Source organism: Apium graveolens, chromosome 4 (assembly GCF_009905375.1).
Source record: "Apium graveolens cultivar Ventura chromosome 4, ASM990537v1, whole genome shotgun sequence".
NCBI classification, from domain to species: Eukaryota; Viridiplantae; Streptophyta; class Magnoliopsida; order Apiales; family Apiaceae; genus Apium; species Apium graveolens.
The window spans coordinates 18,702,213-18,723,793 of record NC_133650.1 but is presented as its reverse complement, the minus strand read 5'-3'; positions in this window follow the sequence as shown (position 1 = coordinate 18,723,793).

Sequence of the window (21,581 nt, the reverse complement as noted above, 5' to 3'; positions counted from 1 at the left end):
GTTATGAAAGATACCTTGCGGGTGTCATTTTTGTACATTTTAATCTGATTATAGCCGCCGAAGCCATCCATGAATATTAGCATCTCGTACCCAGCTGTGGCTTCGATCAGGGTATCAATCCTTGCTATGGGGTAGCAGCTCTTCGTTCATGCATCGTTCAGAACAATGAAGTCAATGCATATCCTCCACTTTCTATTGGCTTTCTTGACCATCACAGGGTTCACCAACCATTTGGGGAATTGTACTTCCTTAATAAATCCAGCTACTAGAAGCTTCTTGACCTCCTTTTTAATGGCTTTCAATCTGTTAGGGGCATAAGTTTTCTTCTTCTACTTGACAACCTTTCGAGTCAGATCGATGTTCAACTTATGAGTTATAAGGTTGGGATCAATCCCGTGCATGTAAGCTAATGTCCAAGCAAACACATCACCATTCTATTCCAAGAACTTGGTCAGTCGGCCTTTTAGGGGCTTTTCCAATGATGCTCCAATATATGTGACCTTATCCGGGTCTAACGGGTCTAGGGGAATTGGGATCAAGTCCTCAGCAGCCTTCCCTCGACGTTCTTGGTTCTCGCAGACATCCATGTCTTCTTTGGGGATGACCTGCCCCCCGGTTTCATCGGGCTTAAGTGCTGCATCATAGCAACTTCGGGCCATTTTTTGATCTCCTCTTTCTTCTCCAACATCTTTTCTGGTGGGGAACTTAAGCACCATTTGGTAGGTCGAGGGCACGACCTTAAACGCATGAATTCTGGTACTCCCATGATTGCGTTGTAGGTAGAGGCTGCCTTGATAACTCGAAAGTTTAGCATCTATGTGGCCTCTCTTGGCTCTTTCCCAATAGTCACGGGAAGTTGAATCGCTCCTTCTACTTGGAACTCCACTCCATTAAACCCATAGATGGGTGCGTCCAAAAGGGTCAGTTGGGAGTCATTATATTTGGAGAACTTAAGATCGTCAAGGCTGGGATCCCTAAACTCAAGTGTCACCTCAGTCTTAGCACGCTCAGGTCCGTCTTCGATTATACTCATCACCTCTCTGGCATAATCCTTTCAAGAGTTCTTTGTTGTTCGAGTGACCGTTGGCCATTTTGAGATCATATTGATTTCTGGCCCTCAGGGCTATGGGTTACTATCTTTGTCGCTACATCTTCGATCATTGTTTCTTCGATCTCAATCTCTTTTCGGGTCTCTTTCACCTTCACCCTTGGTGAATGTCCACACTTTCCTTTTTGGATTAGTCATCCTTGAGTTGTTTGCAATTTTCGGTATCATAACCAACATCTCTGTGGAAACTATAATGTTGTCCCTTATCTCTTTTCTCGAGGTCTCCCCTTAGTGGCTTCGGCCATCTAAATTCTTTATGCTTCTCGATTTCTACAGGATTGGTTCCTTGGAGCATTTAACCTTGCGTACTCAGTGCATCTTGGCCTTTGATTCTTCTTGGGAGTGGAATCAAAGTCATTGCCAGTTCAAGGATATTGGTCCCTGGCATCGTACTCTTGTTCCATTTTTCACTTCTTGCTACCCGTGGGCTTATTGCTTATAACTGTTTTCTTTATGATTTCCTCCACCTTGATATACTTTCCAACTCTATCATGGAGTTGTAGCATGCTTTCAGTGCACACTTGGTCAATGACATCTTAAAGAGCCCATTCTTAGTTCCTTGTTATAGGACTATCATATCTACTTCATCTCGTATATCCGGGACCTTAATGCCTTTTTCTTGAATCAGTTCAGATATTCTTTCAAGGATTTCTTTGTCCATGGTTCGAGATTTATAAGAGAAGATGAACTCTTTTCGTGCACTCTCCCACTAATGAATTTATTGATAAAATCTTGACTGAGACCTTTGAAGGATCCAATCGAGTTGGGGGTAAATGGTTGTATTACCTTGGGGCCATGCAGGATAGAGTTTGGGGAAGGCCTGATACTTAATATCGTCGTTCATGAGCTACATCAATATGGCATTGGAGAACATCCTGACATGATTTGTGAGGTCGCCTGTACCATCATATGTCTTGATGGTTGATATCTTGAACTTTCTTAAGATGCGGGCATTCATGATATCCTTAGTAAATGGGGGGTTTGGATCATCGGGATCTCCTAGGGACATCAAGTCAATTGGATCGGCTCTTGGGGTTTTGATCCTTTGTCTTGGTGTTGGACCTTCCAGGTCTATGACAGGAGAAAAATCCCTTAATCTCGCTCTCTGTTGGGGTCTTGGCGTCTGGTGCATCTCCATGTCATCCTTCAACCTTTGTATCTCGGCTTCAGGAGCCTTGATCCTCCCTTATATATCTTGAGGAATCGTCCCTTGGGTGCTACATGTCTATTGATAGCCCCTTGGTTAATCCTCCTTGCTAGCACGCCTCCTCCTTGGGGCAGTCTCTTCCTCCGATGAACCGTAATCTCTATCAGAGTAAGGTGCAGAGATGTCTTGATCTTCGGGGATAGGGGCTATACCATGAATGTATTGGCGCGTCCATACTTGTCCTTCTCCTTGGCGTGCGAGCCCACTTCCTCCAACCTCAGGGGGTACCAACATCCCATATGGAGGATCGGTGGTTGTCTAGACCATAATAGTAGAAAACTCATGCCCAAAGGGTCGAGAATTCAGCGGTGCTTACAGCGGTTGGAATTGGGGATTCATCCCTATGAGGGGATCTAAAATTGGGGGATTCGTCCTTATCAGTTTTCTTTCTATACAACATGGATTTCTCTCCTTCCACATGTGGAGGTTTAATGCCTCAAATATATATATATATATATATATATATATATATATCTCCTTATAGTGGAGAACTCCCATCCCATTCACGGGATCCCGTCCCTCAAATTCGTGTTCTTAGATAGTTATGTGGATTTTAACCGCTTCATGATTCCAAATCTTGTCGAAGTTTCCGGATGTGTGCTTCATGAGCACGGATCCTCTTATTGATGGTTTGGGCATCCCTTCACATCTTCGAGGCTAAAAATGCCTTTTGACAACAGGTTCTTTTACTTGACCGTCCTTCATGAGGTGATCTTTTCAGCAGGTGAACGATCATTGTTCTCAGTACGTGAACCAGAAAAATTGTTGCTTCTTTCATGAATGGGGCTCAGCCCTCATAAATATGGGGAATCATTTATGTGTGATTGATTATCGATCCTGATTCCCCAAACTTTTGGATATATCTGCATCTCATAAGAGTGGGTCAGTAGTGGCTGGAATCACAGCCGTAGACATCTGAAATCTAGGTGCGTGGGGCGTTAATAGGAGCATGATCCATCTTCAATTGTGATTCCGCTCCTTGTGTAGTCTTGGGGAGTGAAAGAGTGAAAAGACCAATCTTTCACATGTTTGGTGAACCCAACCACCGTGTCGCCCCTCCTAAAGCCCAAGTTGGGCCTGTAAGTGTGCCCCTTGATTGGGGGCTCCACATCATTCCTCAGGGAAACCTTAGGAATATGTGGCTTCAAGAATGAAGGCCCATTAAGTTTTACCCTTGGATCCTTATTGAGTTTGGCCCTCTTTTGATGGGCCGATTCCCCCTCCTTGGGCCTATTAAAGTTATTAATGGCCTCGCAAGCTGAAACATAAAAATTAAAATCCATGAGTAGTTAAGTTATAAAAAATTAATAAAAAAAAGAAAAAAAAGAAAAGGGAAAGCGAAGAAAAAGGAAAAATACAGGTAAAGTTACCTGTAATATATAAGTAATGATGTCAAAGATCACCGGAGATAACAATATCATTAGTGTCTCTGATCAAAGTATGAAGCAAGCCAGATGGACATCTGATCTAAGGAGGAGATTAATGAACTGTTATTTTTGGTAATCAGTTAAACTTGGGGTCAACCCTAAGTAAGTTGTATTGTTATCTTAATTTGTATTTTGTACTTGTAACACTTAAAGTCTGTAAAAATATAAAGGAGCAGACTGGAGTCTTTTTCCTGAAACAGTATCAAGCCTAAGGATTCTATCTGGAAGAAGATCAAGAAGATCATGCCTCAGAAGAATTTTGAAGAAGCTTGGAGTTGAATAAATCTGTTTGGAGAAAAATACTCTAAGTAAAGATCTCTATAAGTCACAGATTTAATGTTATAGAGAAGTCATTCGAGAACTCCAGAATGGCTTATCGAGAAGTCAAGATAGCTACTAGAGAACTCAGGAAGATTTCGACAAGCCAAATTGAAGAACTGAAGATTGGAGATATCGACAAGTCATTCCTTCACTAGATTACTCAGAGTTATCGACAAGTCTACATTCAGTAGAGAACTCTGAGTTATCGATAAGTCAAGTTCCACTAGAGAACTCAGAGATATCAATAAGTCAAAATTCACTAGAGAACTTTGAGATATCGACAAGTTGAAGTTGACTAAAGAACTCTGAGATATCGACAAGTCAAGAAGCCACTAGAGAACTAAGAGTTATCGTTAAGTCAAAGTGAAGATGTGAAGACTAGAGATCTCGACAAGCCTAAAATCTCTTATAGAGAACTGAAGACCTCTACAAGCTAAACTAAACATAGAATACTGGAGAGCTCGATAAGTCAATATACTTATCAAGATGTCAAGTGTTTTATAAACCTAAACTGTAGATCTCGAGGTACAATCTCAAAGTATAAAATTGCAGATCAGTTGGATATCCAAGATAAACAATCAACAAACAATCCAACCGCTGGATTGATAAGTCTACAAAAAGTAGCTTGAAGCATGTGCAAGATCAATGGCAAAGATTAACTGACAGAGGAAGATTAAAGTGAACACGGGATGCTAAAGATATGCTAAGCCAGAAATGGAAGATCTGCTTTTTTATAAATAGAAATGACAAGTGACAGTTTAGAAAAGCTAATAGCATGTTTTATTATCCACTGTGTAAACTAGCAGTTAACTAAGTTATAAAGTTAACACTGGTCTTTTAGTCAGAAGTAACAATTTAGATAAATTTTTTGTAACATTCTCAAGAAGAAGCTAAGCTCTTTATCAACAAAGAGCCTAGAAATTTTGTAGCAAACAGTCTTAATTTTAATATAAAATTAAGTGAGTTTTGAAGATCTATGTTCTTTATTTTTCTGCAAGTTTAATCTCTGCATGAACACATTTCACTACAAGAATTAATTTACTTTATTCAACCATAAACTTTCAAGAAAATCTCAAAAACAGTAAAACACATTCACCCTCCTCTGTGTGTTTTATTTATTTCCTAACAAGTGGTATCATACCCAAATCTAAAAGTAAACAGATTTAAGATCTTGGAAGAATGAAAACACAGAAAATCAGTAGCATCAAATTCCTACATTTGACAAAGCTAACTACACTCTTTGGAAAAAGAAAATGATGCTATTCATCAAGATGGCTAATCCACTCTACATTCAGATCCTCAAGGATGGACCTTTCATTGTTACGGTTAGAATTGAGGAATTTACAAATGGAGACAGGATTATCCCAGCTCTTTACGCTCCAAAAGATCTTGCTGAGTATACTGATCCTGAAAAAGAGAAAGTATCCCTGGATAGTAGCTTGCAATTAATAGTTATTGAGTCACTTGACAATGTGATTTACAACAACATTGTCAATTGTGACACTGCCAAGCAAATATGGGAAAATATTGAGATACTCTGTGAAGAAACTGAAGAAGTTAGGTCAAACCAAAGAAGGATACTGATTTCACAGTATGAGGGTTTCATGGCTAAGTTAAAGGAAAGCATTACTGATGTGTTCGAAAGGTTCAATAAGCTGATAAATGACTTGCAACTTCATGAAAAATATTATGAAGCTGAAGAAGTGAATCTAAAGTTCCTGCTTACTCTCCCTGATCATTTGGAACAGAAAATCTCAGCAATCAGGGAAGGGAGAGACTTAAGCAGAATAACACTGGAAGTTCTATATGGAATTCTCAAAACATATGAACTAGAGATTATTCAAAGACAATCATTGAGATCTGGTCAAGGACATGTTGTGGATGGCTCAAGTGATTTAATGGTAAATGAAAGTCAAACATCCAATGATGAACCAAGATCTCAAGCTCCAGTTGCCTCAGCAAGAGAGCAAAGAACAAATGATTCACAGGAACAAGTCATTCTGGAATTAGAAAAAGATGAGTTCTATACTCTTGAAGAACTGGATGAGCTAGATCAGTCAATGGCTTATTTGGCTAGGAAATTCTCTAATATTAGAGTAAAGAAGCCAAGATACTTCAAGAATAAAGGATAGTCTTTCAACAAAGACAACAGCTGGAAGGAAAAAGGGAAGTATAATTCTGATAGCAAGAATGGCTACAAAACTGGATCTGTTGACAGATCTAAGATAAGGTGCTTCAATTGTGATGAACTGAGCCACTTTGCTACAGAATGCAGGACACCCAAGAAGGTAACAAAAGATAAAGCTTATCTTGAACTTGAAGCAAAGTATGAAGCTCTTCTGAAGAAATAACAAAACAAAGCTTATATTGCAGAAGGTAAAAGTTGGGATGACTATAAAATTGATGAAGATAAAGAACTTGGAAACTATGCACTCATAGCTTTGGAACAAGGAGAATCATCCTCATCTAAATCACATGTACCAACTCTTACCACCACTGATTTAAATATAAATCAATATAAGGAAACTTTTGAGAAGATGAGCACATAAATGTTTCACATCCACACAAGCATGGTTGTTACTAATGAAGAAGTTAGCAGATTAACTAAGTTGAATGAGAAGCTTGAGAATGAAAAACAAGGAACTAAATTGTTGACAATGGAGCTTGAAGCTTTGAAACAGGAAAATGGTTATCTGAAGAACAAGCTCAAGTGTGCAAATGAGATTGAGGCTGTGCTAAGGGAAAAATTGGAGAAAAATGAAATAAAGTTGAAGTCTTTCAATAATGTATCTGAATTGGTTGGTCAGTACCATGAGAAAATCAAACCATGTGCAAACATTGCTATTGGTCTTGATTATGATGTTTTGAACAACAAAAAGAGGAACAAAAGGGACAAAAAGAAAGCAACAAAAAATGAAAATGTTCTAGCAATGCTGAAAATTGTTGGGTCACCTATGTTCAAGGCTTGTGAAGTAGACTTCAGTGAAGAAGAATTGATTATCAAGCAAGAAATTGCAGATGAGGATAATGAAAAGAAAAATGCAAACTCAACTCAATCTTCTATGGCTGAAAAAAATCTCATGGACAATCAAAGCACCAAGACTCCTATCAAAGGAACAAAAATTGAAGATGCAGGAAAGAAGAAGAAAAATAGAAATGGGAAAATAGGATTAAACAAAATCAATGATCTAGCTTATATTACAGATGCTCTTGGAAAGAAGTGTGAAAAATGTGGCTCTGCAAATTATCTAACTCACATTTGTAAAAAGGTTGTTAGTAAGCCAACTGAAGGAGCTTGTAAATATAATGAAGCAGATTTAAATGATCCCTACTCATTCTGTGATAAGTTTGACTGCATCCCTTGCAACTTGAAAGTGATAAAAAGTTGTCACAAAACTGAGAGTAGACCTTAAAGAAACAAAAATTGAGTCTACATTAGAAAAGGAAAATGCACAACAAACATTTAACTCAATTTTATCTGAAATAACTCACTCTACTTCTGCTAAATCAGTTAACAAGAAGAAAGTACCCAACACTGTTTGGGTCACTAAACAGACCCGAATCTCATTGTGTGCAGGGAAAAGTGAAGAAAGTCTTATGGATCATTGACAGTGGATGCTCCAGACATATGACAGGTGATAAGGCCCTGCTATCACAGTTTGAGGAGAAAGCTGGCCCATTGGTGACTTTGGAGACAACAACAAAGGTTTCACAATGAGACATGGCAAGATTGTTTCTGAAAATGTTGTCATTGATGATGTAGCACTAGTAGTTGGTCTTGAAGTGAATCTTCTCAGTGTTAGCCAATTTGCAAACAAAGGATTTGAAATTTTATTCAACAAAGAAGAATGCACTTTTATCAACAAGAAAACTGGTGAAGTTGCTCTGAAAGGAGCAAGGAAAGGAAGCTTGTTTGTTGCAGACTTGGACTCAACAAATAAGGATGGTATTTGCCGCTTCTACACCAATGAATCAGAAGAACAAAGCAAGCTATGGCATAAGAAGCCGCCTCACTTGAATTTCAAGGCAATTAACAACTTAGTCAAAAAGGAGTTAGTGAGAGACATGCCCAAACTGGAATTTTCTCAAGTTGAAGTTTATGATGCTTGTCAGAATGGAAAGATGAAAAGATCTAGTCACAAGTCAAAAACTGTGAATTCTATAAGTGCACCCTTGCAACTTATTTACATGGACTTATTTGGGCTAGTGAATGTCTTATCAATTTCAAGGAACATATATGCACTTGTGATGGTGGATGATTTCTCAAGATATACTTGGGTAGAGTTCATGTACTCTAAAGATGAAACTCCACACATCATAATTGAGCACATCAAGAAGATAGAAAAGCAGGCTGAATATTACAATTGTGTGAAAAGACTGAGAAGTGATAATGGAACAGAATTCAGAAATGTTACATTAAGTGAATTCTGCAAAGGCAAAGGCATTGTTCAAGAATTCTCAGCTGCCAGGGCACCTCAACAAAATGGAGTAGTTGAGAGAAAGAACAGAATATTGGTTGAAGCTGCCAGAACAATGTTGCAAGATGCCAAGTTGCCAACAAGTTTCTGGGAAGAGGCTGTTAACACTGCTTGTTACACTCAGAACAGATATCTCATTAACAAGGCACATGGAAAGTCACCTTACTCAATCATGTCTAAGAGGAAGCCTATTGTAAAGCATCTTCATGTGTTTGGAAGCAAGTGTTATATTTTGAAAGATAACTCTGAATATGTGGGAAAATTTGACTCAAAGGTTTTTGAAGCAATTTTTCTGGGATACTCCCTGGAAAGAACAACCTACAAAGTCTATGTGACTGATCAAAAGAAGATTATGGAGAGCACAAATGTGATCTTTAATGATAACAAATGTCCAGGCTTGAAATGTCTAGATGATAATAAAGCTGAAGCCCTGACATTTGAAAACCTCAACATTGATAGTGACTCTGATGAAGAAGTTAAAGTTGATGCACATCAGACATTAAATGAAGAGACTACTCAATAGCAAAATCATGAAAATGGAAACTCATCTCAAATACCTGAATTTACGAGCACAAACTCAGGGGGAAAGAGAAGAAGGATCCTGCAGTCATACCAACAATGAAGAAAATAATGAAGGCACCAGTCAACAAACTCATACAAGGAAGTGGGATATGAGTCACACTAGAGATGCAATTATTGGTGATCCTACTGCTGGTGTGAGGACCAGGAGTGCAACTGCTAATGAGTGCCTACATGCATGTTTTCTGTCTCAAGTAGAACCTAAGAAAATTGATGAAGCTCTTCTGGATCCTGACTAGATATCTGCCATACAAAAAGAACTGAATCAGTTTGAAAGAAGCAAAGTCTGGAAATTAGTTCCTGCACCAAAGAATAGAAGCATCATTGGAACAAAATGGGTGTTCAGGAACAAGATGGATGAAAATGGTATAGTTACTAGAAACAAAGCAAGGTCAGTTACAAAAGGCTACTCACAAGAAGAAGGAATTGATTATGATAAAATGTTTGCTCTAGTTGTAAGACTTGAAGCTATAAGAATTTTCATAGCATTTGCAGCACATTCAAACTTCAAAGTGTATCAAATGGATGTCAAAAGTGTCTTTCTGAATGGTGAGCTAGAAGAAGAAGTTTGTGCAACAGCCACCTGGCTTTGAAGATCCAAAATTTCCAAATTTTGTGTACAAGTTACTCAAGGCTCTATATGGACTAAAACAGGCACCCAGAGCTTGGTATGACACACTATCAGATTTCCTACTGAACCATGGTTTTACTAGAGGAACCATAGACAAGACTCTCTTTTACAAGGAACATGTTGAAGATATGATCCTAGTTCAGATTTATGTGGATGATATCATCTTTGGTTCTACTAATGAGAAGCTTTGCCAAAGATTCTCCAAGCTTATGCAAAGTGAATATGAAATGAGTATGATGGGGGAACTGAGTTACTACCTTGGACTTCAAGTCAATCAAAGAAGTGATGGTATCTTCATCAGCCAAACTAAATATGTCAAGGATCTATTGAAAAAGTTTGGAATGGTTGATTGTTCACTTGCATCTACACCTATGTCTACTGCTACTAAGTTGGATGAAGATAAGAAGGGCAAGAGTGTACATATCTCAAGCTATAGATGGATGATTGGATCATTGCTTTATTTAACAACAAGTAGACCAAACATCATGTTTGCAACATGTTTATGTGCAAGATTTCAAGCCAATCCAAAAGAATCACATTTGATGGCTGTAAAGAGGATTTTCAGATACTTGAAGGGAACTCCAAACTTGGGATTATGGTATCCTAAGGGAACTGGTTTTGCAGCTGTTGGTTACACAGATGCAGATTTTGCTGGATGCAGGGTTGACAGAAAGAGTACCAGTGGAAGCTGTCAATTTCTTGGACAAAGACTTGTATCCTGGTATAGCAAGAAATAACAATATATATCAACTTCCACAGCTGAAACTGAATACATAGCTGCAGGAAGTTGTTGTGCTCAAGTGCTTTGGATTAGAAATCAGCTAATAGATTATGGCCTAATGTTACACAAAATTCCTATTATGTGTGACAATACTAGTGCTATATCTATAGTATCTAATCCAGTTAATCATTCCAGGACAAATCACATTGATGTTAGGTACCATTTTATTAGAGAACATGCTACAAATGGTACCATTGAGCTCATTTTTGTACCAACTGAAAAACAATTGCCTGATATTTTTACTAAACCTTTGGATGAAGCAAATCTCACTAGACTCGTAAGTGAAATTGGAATGCTTAATTCTTCATCCTAAGGCAAGAACTCAGCTAATATTTTGCAGTAGATTAATCTCCAGTAAATCAATAGTAATTTGATTTTATTGGAAGTTAACTGAAATATGAATTATAAATATTTCAGAAATCTCTGAATATTTGTATTTCAAATTCAAATTCAACTTGGAATTTTTCAAATTCTAAATAAACTGCTCAGTTGTTAATTTACATTCTTAATATATAAAATTAACACAAGGCAGAATTACATAAACCAAAATTATATATAGAACTGAATTCTCGATAAGTATAAATTGACTTCTCGACAAGTCATTTTAGGACTTCTCGAGTGAGTCCTCGATAAGTCAATTTACTGACTTCTCGAGTGACTTCTCGAAAGGCTTAAAAATGACTTATCGATAAGTCCTTGTAGAGTTCTCTAGTATTGTTTATTCACAGAGTTCTCCACAAGTACAAATTTTGACTTATCAATAACTTAGAACTGAGATAATTTAAATTAATAAATTATTTCGGTAAAATACTTTTGAAAATTTATTCTAATTTTATTTTGAATTTATTCAAATAAAAGTTAGAATTAGTTCAGTCCACTTCTTGGACAAACTGGGTATTTATTTGACATCTCAATAAGTCAAGTTTGAGTTCTCTAAAAGAGTAATTTAAACTTACTTCTCGATATGTACTTCTTTTCTCAAAATGACTTCTCGATAGACTAACTCGAAATGTCTATTTTTGAGTTCTCGATAAGTCATTTACTTTTACTATAAATACCCAGACTTCTCGAATACATATTTTAACTTGGAATTTCTCAAAATTATAAGAAAACTGAATATTTATTAATTCATATTCTAAATATTTGAAGTTCATAAATAACAGTTCAAAAGAAGCAAAAAGTATGAAAACTGAAATAATTTAATTCATAAATTATGTTTAGCAAAATAATTTTGACATACTTTGTCTATATTTACTCAGACTTATTGACACATTTACTTGCTTACTTTTTTCTAATGTGGTATATGTTAGTCTAATGTAAGTAGACTAGTACATTATATGTGATGTTTTCAGAATGCTGATAATAGTTAAATTTATTTGACTATATGCTAATTATGTGTTTTGAATGATTCCTTATCAGTATTTGTTTTGATGAGTTAGCTAGTGTAATATTTTGCTGATAGGAGGGGTCACTTTTTGTGTAGGGAGTACTTGTTTATTTACATGGGAAATAGTTATCCTAAAAAGTAAACTAAGATTCTTGAGTACTTGCATGGGGAATAGTAACTAGTCATTTCTAACTGTCTAGTTTCTCGTAAAGTATGCTTGTGTGATTATTACACTTGTTAACCGGGCAATTCAAGAGTCTCCTGGTTTCTCTCTTTTCTCCCTCTATAAAATCAAACCTTTCACTCTTCATTATTCTTTACTACTTTTTTTCTAATCAAATACCCTAATCTCAAAACTCACTTCTTGTTTACCTCTCTCTCTCTCTCTCCAATGGATGCCCCAGTCTTCTACAAGCTTTTCAATGGAGTTTATCAACCCGTTCATCACTTGGCTGACAACCAAGTTTACTTTGACCCTATCGGACTTCGTGTCTATATCAAGGGGGTTGTTTGCAGCCCCTTTGATATTCCACTTGATGTCTTTGACGAACTCTCGTGGGACGATCATATAAACTTCCTTTTCTTTGAGGGAAAAGTGTCTCTGGAGCAGGAGAGACGTGCCAGGGTGGCTGAGCAGCAATGCCTTGCTGCTCTGGAGTTAAAGGAGAGGATTATCTCTCTTGCCCACTCCATGTCCAGAGCTTACCAACGTCGGGCAAGGAGGATAGAGGCCGAGAAAAAGAAGCCAAAACTAGAGTAGTTAGGATTATGATTCACTTGGTGTAATCTATATCTTAATGTACTCTATTTTTTATTATTAATGAAAATACTCTTCTTCTCTATCAATTTGTTTTTGTTGCTTGTTGTTTATGTCATGATTTCCTCGTGTTTACAACTCAATTGATTATTATCTTTCCTGTCATAGTGCTTGCAACTCTCAATGCATATGTCTGATTAAAACTCCAAAAAGATAAATATGTTCAATGCAGTACAGGTCCAACACAATATATTCAGACAACAACAGGAAATACAAATAATCAATCAACTGGTATTTGTGCTAAACTGCAGCTAGAACATTTAAAAACCAAACTGCAGTTTACCCAGGCACAGTAACACAAACTCAAACTCAAACACAATCCCACTCAGCTAACTCTCAAAAGAAACCTGTTTTACAAAAGGACAGAATCCTCAAAATGTTCTTCAGTTATTTTGTTGTTTGAGAAAAGAAACCTCCACAAACATGGAAATTCATCAGTTTTTCCATGAATATCTCTAATGCAACTTCATGTGCAAAACAGTCCTCACAGACTGAAAGGTTTGAGGATAGTACTCCTGAGGGGGAGCTATCTAAATCCTCTCCAATTCAATTGGAGGTTCCTCAAAAAGGAACAACTCCCCTCATAACTCTAGCAGAAGCTGCCTTAGCAGTCAAAGCTAGAAGTACAATTGCATGTGGCAATGTCATGAGAAAGGCAAGTATAACACATTTAAGTGCCAGTGTATTGCAAGACACACAAGGGTTTGAGGCTGGTGCACATGGCATTAACCCAGTCAAATCCCCTCCAATTCAATTAGAGGTTCCCACTGTAAGTGGAGGACAACACGCTGTCAAAACCACAGAGCAATATGTGAGCTAAACTGTGACCCTAGTCACAGGTGTTTCTGATGATTCATTCACCTCACAATCTCAAACTGGTATTCACGCTTCTGATGAAATGAGTATGATTAGACCTATATGGATTACCCCTGATCATTTGATCACAAACAACTCTTCTCAGCCACCTCTTATTTCTGTAAGTCAAACAACAAATTGAGCCTTTCATGTGAGAATGAGAGAAAAGATTGAGAGAAAAATAGATAATAAGAGACACATGATCCTTCATGGAAAAAGGAGAGGTAAATGAGTGTCTGGATTTAGTAATCCTTGTGAGGAAACTCTGACTCTTAAAAGTCATGAGACTGGTGCATTGAGAAGTAGTGAGACTACTTATTCAAAAGAACAGAGAGTTTATGACTTTTGTTACTGACAGACTTCTTCTGCAGATCTAAATGAAACTCCTATTCTACTTGATAAACTTATCACCACAGATCTAACTAAAGCTTGAAGCTACAGACAGTGTTCTAAATGGACAATGACAGCAGGTTGAACAATGTACATCTAGCTGGATCTTTCTACCCGGAGATAATGTCAAAAAGGGGGAGAATATATCTAAATGCCAAAACAGCTGATGGATGTTTCCAGATAATAAAATTCTATTCTTTATAGGGATGAAAAAAGAATAAATCTAATTGCAACTCACAAAAGAAGACCGGATGGGGAGATTGAATTCTGACTAGATGGGGAGATTGAATTCTACATTTAGCTAGAGTTTTGACATCATCAATCAGAACTTGTGCATAATTCCATAGTGAACAAGTTGGGGGAGATTGTAATATATAAGTGATGATGTGAAAGATCAATGGAGATAACAATATCATTAATGTCTCTGATCAAAGTATGAAGCAAGCCAGATGGACATCTGATCTAAGGAGGAGATTAATGAACTGTTATTTTTGGTAATCAGTTAAATTTGGGGCCAACCCTAAGTAAGTTATATTGTTATCTTAATTTGTATTTTGTACTTGTAACACTTAAAGTCTGTAAAAATGCAAAGGAGCAGACTTGAGTCTTTTTCCTGAAACAGTATTAAGCCTAAGGATTCTATCTGGAAGAAGATCAAGAAGATCATGCCTCAGAATAATTTTAAAGAAGCTTGGAGTTGAATAAATCTATTTGGAGAAAAATACTTTAAGTCAATATCTCTACAAGTCACAGATTTAATGTTATAGAGAAGTCATTCGAGAACTCCAGAATGGCTTATCGGGAAGTCAGGATAGCTACTAGAGAACTCAGGAAGATATCGACAAGCGAAATTGATGAACTGAAGATTGGAGATATCGACAAGTCATTCCTTCACTAGAGAACTCAGAGATATCGACAAGTCTACATTCAGTAGAGAACTCTGAGTTATCGATAAGTCAAGTTCCACTAGAGAACTCAGAGATATCAATAAATCAAAATTCACTAGAGAACTCTAAGATATCGACAAGGTGAATTTGACTAAAGAACTCTGAGTTATCGACAAGTCGAGAAGCCACTAGAGAACTAAGAGTATCGATAAGTCGAAGTGAAGATGTGAATACTAGAGATCTCGACAAGCCTATAATCTCTTATAGAGAACTGAAGACCTCTACAAGCCAAACTAAACATAGAATACTGGAGAGTTCGATAAGTAAATATACTTATCGAGATGTCAAGTGTTTTATAAACCTAAACTGGAGATCTCGAGGTACAATCTCAAAGTACAAAATTGCAGATCAGTTGAATATCCAAGATAAACAATCAACAAACAATCCAACAGCTGGATTGACAAGTCTACAAAAAGCAGCTTGAAGAATGTGCAAGATAAATGGCAAAGATTAACTGACAGAGGAAGATTAAAGTGAACAAGGGATGCTAAAGATATGCTAAGCCAGAAATGGAAGATCTGCTTTTCTATAAATAGAAATGACAAGTGACAGTTTAGAAAATCTAATAATATATTTTATTATCCACTGTGTAAACCAGCAGTTAACTAAGTTATAAAGTTAACACTGATCTTTTAGTCAGAAGTAACAATTTAGATAAAATTTCTTGTAACATTCTCAAGAAGAAGTTAAGCTCTTTATCAACAAAGAGCCTAGAAATTTTGTTGCAAAATAGTCTTAATTTTAATATAAAATTAAGTGAGTTTTGAAGATCTGTGTTCTTTATTTTTCTACAAGTTTAATCTCTGCATGAACACATTTCACTACAAGAATTAATTTACTTTGTTCAAGCATAAACATTCAAGAAAAGCTCAAAAACAGTAAAACACATTCACCCCCCTGTGTGTTATTCATTTTCTAACATTAACCTTATCACTGGCCTGAGAAAGACCAACTTTCTTCTAAAAGAGTCCAGGTATCAGTTTGGACGTTATCCGCGCTAAGGGCTTGATAAGAAGCCTCCTCCTCATCGATTAGCCTAATACTAGTCGGGCTACCGTCAACTACCTTGCAAAAGGGCCTACGGAATAAACTAGCCCAATCGCCTCCAACCCATGTCAACCTAACAAACTCATCTCTCCATTTTGGGTTGTTTTCAACAATAGAGTTACCATAAAAAATATGAGAACACCTGGGCCTTTGGCAGATTAAAACCCAACCCGTTTGGGTTAAAGGGCTATTATATAATTGGAATATTTTTCTAAAAAGTGGAATGGAAAGGGAGAAATTATTTTTAAGGCATAAAATAAATAATAATCCTCCATGCATTCAGAGGGACTTGATAAGGATTTACTTGTACATCTACGAGAAAACGGGGAACAAATTCGTGAAAGAGGAACCTAAGGCCAGCAATTAGGGCTCCTCGATAAATAAAAATGGTGTCATCCTCCCAATTATAAGTCCTATTACCAGGGGTGGCCGGAGTAATCCTAAGGTAAGGAGGAAGTCTGTATAAAGTATTATAACTTGCTATTCTACCGTCTAGTTCGTGAAATGTATTACCGTGGTTATAAGAATCTAAGTCAAAATGAGAAGAATACTCATCCCCCTAGCATTAATCATGTCAACAAGAGATGTATATGGATACTGGATTTGACTGAGGGTACCTCGTTTGGAAGTGTTCATCTTGGCCAGCCTAGAAAGATAGCGAATCGCCATTAAAATGCTTGGGAAGGAGGCTTGAAATGCAGAAAAAGGTTGAAGATGGTGGTGCAAGGGTGGGAGAAAGCGCCAAAAATCGCCTTACTAATGAAAGAGTTGAGAGAAATTTTTTGAGTGAGTAGTGAAATGAGGAATCCCACTCCCCTCCACTCTTATATAGTAACAAGGGGGAGGTGAAACGACAAAAAGCCCGTTAAGGCAAGGCCCAAATAGAAAAGCCCATGGAAAAGATAGATCTAGAACAATTTAGAAGGTTCAATGACAGTTAAAAAGACTAACAAATTGATTAGAATCCTAATCGATTAAGGGGAGAATTCTGGTCGAAGTTTCACTCGACATATGTGGTTAAAAAGACTAAGGATCAATCAGAGTCCTGATCGATTAAGGGGAGAATTCTGGTCGAATCTTCATTCGAGAAGGATGATAGAAAAGCCCATAAATTGATCGAAGTCCTGGTCGAAAGGGGGAGGAATCCTGGTCGAATTTTCATTCGACAAGGATGATAGAGAAGTTTACAAATCGATCAGAGTCCTGGTCAAAAAAGAAAGGAATCCTGGTCGAATTTTTAGTCGACAAGGATGACAGAGAAGCCCATATGTCGATCAGAGTCCTGGTCGAAAGGGGGAGGAATCCTGGTTGAATTTTTATTCGATAAGGGTAATAGAAAAGCCAAAAAATCAACCACATTTCCAAAAATTATTTTTGGGCAAACAATTCCTGAAAAATTAGAGAGGCCCACAGGGATGAATCCTAATGGGAGAATCGTTGTAAATGTGTAGGTCGCTCCATACTTTACGATAAAAATGATAACTAGAAAATGTATAAACTTTAACTTCTGCGAAATATTTAGTAGGTTTCGTAAAAGTGAGGGGGCAAATGATATGGGCCTGAAATTAGCCTAGAAACATAATTAATGTTATATTAATTAAACCCAATACGGTCTAGTAACGAAGCCCAGTTAATGAGGCCCAAAGTATTGATTTTTTATTAAATTCGTAATTAATAAATAGGGTAAAATAACAGCTCATTAAGTATATCCAATAGAGGATAGAATTCTTCATTGAGTAGCCTCCAAGGCACTAAAATCAACAAGGAATCTGCTTCCCACGTATTAGGACCCCAAAGTCTATTCTAAAACGGAGACTTATTCATCAAGTCTCCTAAATCTAGTCCAATTTATGGACATCCAATATCTACATAAAGGGTCTCACCCCTCCATTAAGAACTACATTTTTTGACTTGATCCTTGACACAAAGCAAGATATGTAGGCATCTTGTGAAGGCTGATTGAGTCACGAAACACGAGAGCAGTCAAATAGGGCCTTCAAGCTCACGAATCCTAACAATAAATATACACTAGTTTTTTTATCCATAACATTAATAAAGGCTTTAAAATTAAAAAAATGGCAAATAAGACTGTACAATGTCAAATGATGGCAATTTGGTCATTTTCTCTATCCTAATTGTTAAAATTAGCCATCTATTCTAAAAATTATTATTTTTATTAATTTTAACAAAAAAATTGTAATTTTCAATATTTTTCGCACAAAAATATATCATCTATTATTTTTTATTTTATTTGCAAAAATAATGATATTAATTAAAGTGGTAGTACAATAAAAATCTTGATGTGAATGCATTGATGTCAAATTTGTATTTATGGTGGTAATTAATTTAAATTATTAAAATACTGCAGTTCCTAATCGTGTGTTAGAGCCTGTTTATGTATAAAGTTTTACACAGGGTTTAAGTGATTTTTGACTTTAAACTAAAAATGTCTCTTTGTGTAATAATAAGTCACAAAATGACTTAAAAGCGTAATACTTTTGATAATTTATTTGATAAAAATTAACATCATCATCCCAGGAATAATTTACCCAAATATTTTTTATGTTAAATAATTCATAAGTTATTCATAATATAAGATTACCCAAACAAATATTACCTTAATTTTCACTTTTATTTACCACTATGGCACTATAAGCAAAGAGTTTGGTTTTATTTGATTTGTTTGCAGTTCATCATGTCCGAGATTACAGATCTGCGTAATTTTTATGGTGTTGATTCATTGATAAAATTTTTTATGGTGATGGAGTTGTGGTAGATTGCTCAAAACAACAGTTGAAGGATCAAATCATATACATATCATGTCATAACCGGTATTTTATTTATCCTGTAATTGATATATATATATTAATTGAGCTAATCTATAAAAATTTTGTGAATATGTGTTTGTGTGATTAGAATTATGCTAAATAATTGTGTGATATTATTTAGAATTTTTGAAAATAATGAATGCATTATTAGCTATTTATGTGGGTTATAAAATGCATTTTATTATTTAAGAAAAATTATTTTTAATTTTTTTTATTAATAAATTTCAAATTTGATCTTATTAAATTCTTAAAATTTTAAGCTATTTTATGATACCACTCTTGTAATTTATATATTTATATTTTTTATTTATAAAATTTTGTTCTTTGTATTTAATTACATTAATAATTAGTAGATTACCAATAAAACCTTGCATGGAACTTCCACTCAATTGAAGAGAAGGGCGTTGTTGACATTTCCAACCCCACTAGCACTTCTTGGACTAGACTAATTACCCTTATAACCTTGCTTGCAATCCTTGTTAGTTAAGGGAGAGGATCAAAGAAGTAAATTACCCAATCCACTACCCATTTTATATCAAGAAAAATGATAAAAGAGAGATCATTCTACACTTGCACACACCACCCTCCTCCCCTCTCTCCTTTCTCTCTCGGCCGAAGTCCTCACCCCCACCCCTTGTCCATTTTCTTCCTCCATTCTTTAAGTTTCTGTTAGGTCCCAATATATTTGTAGAAGGGGGGGGGGGTTGAATACAAACTTTACTGTTTAATCGAATTAAATGTGGAATAAAAAAGTGAAACAAAATTTAAGTTGAATAAAACTATTATTAAACTTGAAAGGTGTTACAACAACGGTATCGTTTAAAAGGAATTAATCTCAAATAAATTATCACAAATCTAGAATAAATTCGACATGAACTTTTCTATTTTTGCAATAAAAAGATCAAATGTTAGAAGTAATTTGAGATTAATAATAGGAATTTTGATCCGCTAGATAGTTACACAAGAACAAGAGAATTATTTCTTGTGGTTTACATTTAACTTTAATGATTAGAAATAAATGAACTGAAATGCAGTTGAGAGTTAAACTTTGTTTGCGGCTGCTGCTTCTCTGTGTTCTTTAGTTGGTTGAACTGTAATGAATGTTGTAGGTTTAAATGAATGTCTGCTGCAGTTGTCTTTTAATCAATCATCATAAATCAAATGAATTGGAGAGACAATCAGTGAGACAATCTATTGAGCTAGCAAGACAATCGGCTGAACCACCATGACTTTCAGTGAGACAAAAGATTGAGCTAGCAAGACTATCAAACTGAACTGGCAAGACAATTATCCTCCCTGCTAGAACTTTCAGTGAGATAATTAAAATGACATGGCATGACAATCGGTATGACAATTGATATTGTCATGCCAGTTCAAGTTTAATTGTCCTATTGAATTAAAACTGATTTTTTTGAAATAATTATTAAATAATTAAAACTGATTTTAATTCAATTACAATTCTGAAAATCAATAACATTAATTCGAAATTAATTAATCAATTAATTCAATTAATAAATAAATTACTCTTTGCAGAACTAATTTATTTTCTTAATTAAATTATATGAATTAGTTAATTAATAGGGAATTAATATTGATCTTGAACAACAACCATTTTTCTGAAAATCTTTTAACAATCACTGAAAATTATGAATCAATTCCACCACTTCAATGTTGACACTCGATGTACTGTCTGGTTCATGAGTGACTAACTTCCGTGACGTTTCTTCATATCTTGACTTTAATAACTTGATTTTCTTCAGATTAAATCCCTGTAATTGTTTGATACCCTGACAAGATCTCTATCACTTGATTAAATCCATAATCTTGATTTATATCACTGAGGATTGATCAATTTCTTGAACTTCTTCCAGTGAAGTAATTCCTCAAGTTTGTAGATGAACATTGTTTCTGAATCCTTTAACAGATGTTACTTTGAGAGATCTCTTTGACGGTAGATCTACTATTTACTTGTTACATTCTTATTTGAGTTGAGTTAAATCCTCGAATAAACAAATAGGCTATGACATATGCCTTTAAATCTCCCCCTATTTGTTTGTCAGACAATAACAACAAATACCTAGAGGATAACTCAACTAACAAATAAGAAAAAGATATAAACAGAAATGCAAAGTAAATAGCAGAAAAGTTCTGGATTATATTTAACATTTTCCAGATTCCAAAAGGAATTTACAAGTGAATACAAGATAGATGTTCCTCTAGTCTGAACATATGAATACATTTATCTATCTTGATTCATTAAGCTCTAAGCATATTATATTAAGTTTTGAGCTATTTGAATTCAGTTGTCTTCACTTCTGAATTCACCTTCTTCCAAATTTTGCAACAGCTCCTTGTCATAGTCACGATCCCTTTCTGAAGATAAACTGACTGGTCTAACTGGTTGAACCCTAACTGACTTTAGCTTATTCTTAAACTCATTGTACCTTTTGATGTTCTTTTCACAATAAGCTTGAATCAGATCAGCAGCTTGAGTTTTCAACTCAGATTAGTATCCAACAGTTCTTAAATGATGTTCCATCCAGACAAGATGCTTAGCAGAGTAGTCTTTAAGAGATTGTGAATCGAGATGGCAGATTTAAAGACAGTCAGAATTAAATAATCTTACTTGAAAGGGTAAGTTGACCACTTGAGGACTAGCCCTATTAGCAAACTCTTTTAGCCTTTCACGAAGGACTTCATTCAATTCTGAGCTTCTTTTGACTTTATTGAGAAGAACCCAAATCTCAGATAAAGAACGATTCTCAAACAGGTGAAGTG